At 40.2% G+C, this 2,685-nt stretch overlaps 1 protein-coding gene across 13 annotated transcripts in view; it reads left to right on the top strand.

Moving 5' to 3' along the window:
- LOC106875983 (uncharacterized) overlaps window positions 1–2,685 on the top strand; it is a 268,731-nt gene that overhangs the window by 227,549 nt on the left and 38,497 nt on the right. The gene's annotated exons all lie outside the window — the stretch shown is intronic.

Below are 2,685 nucleotides of genomic sequence, written 5' to 3'. Positions count from 1 at the left end.
CTACATCAAACTATTTTCATTCCTCCACTTCACTCTCTATTTTGTATCTTATCTAAATTAACTATTGCTTAACCATCTTCTCACACCGTCTCCTGAAGGGATATAATAAATATCCTGAAAATAGCTGTAAGACCTTCTATTTATAAATGTTCTAAAATCTTCACACCCTTGGTTTTTTATCTCATTCTGAAAAAAAATTATATATATATATATAGGCGTAGGAGTGGCTGTGTGGTAAGTAGCTTGCATACCAAACACATGGTCCCGGGTTCAGTCCCACTGCGTGGCATCTTGGGCAAGTGTCTTCTACTATAGCCTCGGGCCGACCAAAGCCTTGAGTGGATTTGGTAGACGGGATCTGAAAGAAGCCCGTCGTATATATATATATGTATGTGTGTATGTGTTTGTTTGTCTGTGTTTGTCCCCCCAACATCGCTTGACAACCGATGCTTGTGCGTTTACATCCTGGGGTCGATTTGCTTGACTAAAGGCAGTGCTCCAGCATGGCCACAGTCAAAAGACTGAAACAAGTAAAAGAGATATATGGGCCTCCAAGCAGTTTTCGTCTATCGAATTCATTCCCAAGGCATTGATGGCCCGGGTCTATAATAGAAAACACTTCTCCAAGGTACCACAGGGTGGGATACTCAACCCAAAACCACGTCAGTGTAAAGCGGGCTTCTTAACTACACAGCAAGCAATTAACTCCCTCAGTAACGTTACTTAATCCGGATAGTACCATCATTCCTAAGTAATTCGGACAACAAGTTCGAATATCAACACCACAAAACCATCATCGTCACCGCCACTGCCATCATCATCATCATCATCATCGTCAGCATTATCACAGTCGTAGTTCCGTTGTTGTAGTTGTCGCCGTCGTTATCGTCGTCGTCATCATCTTCATCTGCAACAATATCAAAAGCAACAACAATGACTACAACAACGACGAGAACACGATCATTTAGTATTATTACATGATAAATCATCTTATGACAATCTACGACCAAAATGGATGGACACCGAGGATCGAATTCCAAAGTTTGATACGAAAACATTGATGTTAGCCACAGCAACAGCAGCAGCAGCAGCAGTGGTGGTCGTGGTCGTAGTGATGATGGTGGTGGTGGTGGTGGTTGGGGTTGGGGGTAACGGTAGTGGGGGTAATGGTGGTGGCAGCGATTATGTAGTGGTGGTGTCCGTGGCGGCAGTTCAATGTTGGAGCTAGTGCAAGTATTGTAGTTCTTTGTGGTGGTGGTGGTAAGGGTGGAGGCGGCAGCGGTGTTGCTTCGGGAGGGAAAACAGAATAACATGCAAACAACAAACGTAAAGACAATGTATTCATTCATATATATATATATATATATATATATATATATATATATATGGATTATTTTTTCACCGACTGTGCCGCCATGTCTCATTGATGTCTCGTTGGAATATTTTCTAGACGCCATTTTGTGAAAATGTTTCTTCTCTCTCATTGAATGTAGTTTTGCATTGTTTTGTGATATGTTTGTTTGTTTCTTTGTTTGTTTGTTTGTTCTTCGATATCCCGTGACAACTTAAATTTAGAAATGATTCAATGCTACAACATCCATCTTAAGCATTTTTTTTTTTCATTTGTCTTTTTATCGAAAATAGAAAACATCTAGTTTTATCAAAGTAGTTGAAAGAACTAATAATGAAAAAATATGATTTTGTAAGTTTGTTTTCATTTGAAAATACGTGTTTATATGAGTCTTTGTATGATTGTGTGTGTGCAAAAATTGTGCGAAAGTAGAAGAGGAATAACGGAGACAGAGAGAGACAGGCAGACAGAGTGAAACAGACAGAGAGAGGGGGAAATAAAGCGAGAAAGAGAGAAAGAAAGCAAGAGAGTGAGAGTAAATGGGGAAGGTTTGGGACGCCTTTTAAATCTAATAATACATCAATTCACCGGAAATGGAAAATAACATGGTTAGGATTATTATTATATCTGTGTACGAAATATAATTAAATTATATTAAGCTACTTATTTGAAGCCTTTTGTTTTTTTAATGAATATGACGATGATTTCGATAATCATTTATATCTGCATTTCAGATCGCATGGACGCAGCAACATCCCTGCCCATGCATCAGCTTTAGTCTTCTCTTCAAAGTGTCCTTGAAACTCATGAATGACGTTCAGTATTTGCAGGCATTTAAAACACGCTTTTTTTTAAATAAAAAAAGCAATAAAAAATAATTGCCTTGTGTCTAATGTGGCCGCTTTACGGATGAGGGACCGAGTGTGGTAGGTTAAGGAGCCAGATAAGCACAACTCCTCTAGGCATAATGTTGTTGGCACTCCGTCGCTTACGACGTCGAGGGTTCCAGTTGATCCGATCAACGGAACAGCCTGCTCGTGAAATTAACGTGCAAGTGGCTGAGCATTCCACAGACACGTGTACCCTTAACGTAGTTCTCGGGGATTCTGCCAATTCGCCGCCTTTAATTATTACTAATAATCCTTTCTACTAAAGGCACAAGGCCTGAAATTATGGGGGGGGTGGAGAACTAGCCGATTACATCAACCCTAGTGTTTCAGTGGTACTTAATTTATCGACCCCGAAAAGATGAATGGCAAAGTCAACCTCGCCGGAATTGGAACTCAGAGCATAGCGACGGGCGAGAATCCGTTAAGCATTTCGTCCAACATGCT

Source organism: Octopus bimaculoides, chromosome 9 (genome assembly GCF_001194135.2).
Source record: "Octopus bimaculoides isolate UCB-OBI-ISO-001 chromosome 9, ASM119413v2, whole genome shotgun sequence".
Taxonomy (NCBI): domain Eukaryota; kingdom Metazoa; phylum Mollusca; class Cephalopoda; order Octopoda; family Octopodidae; genus Octopus; species Octopus bimaculoides.
The sequence above is the reverse complement of the archived record's forward strand: the minus strand, read 5'-3'. Positions and strand labels throughout refer to the sequence as shown.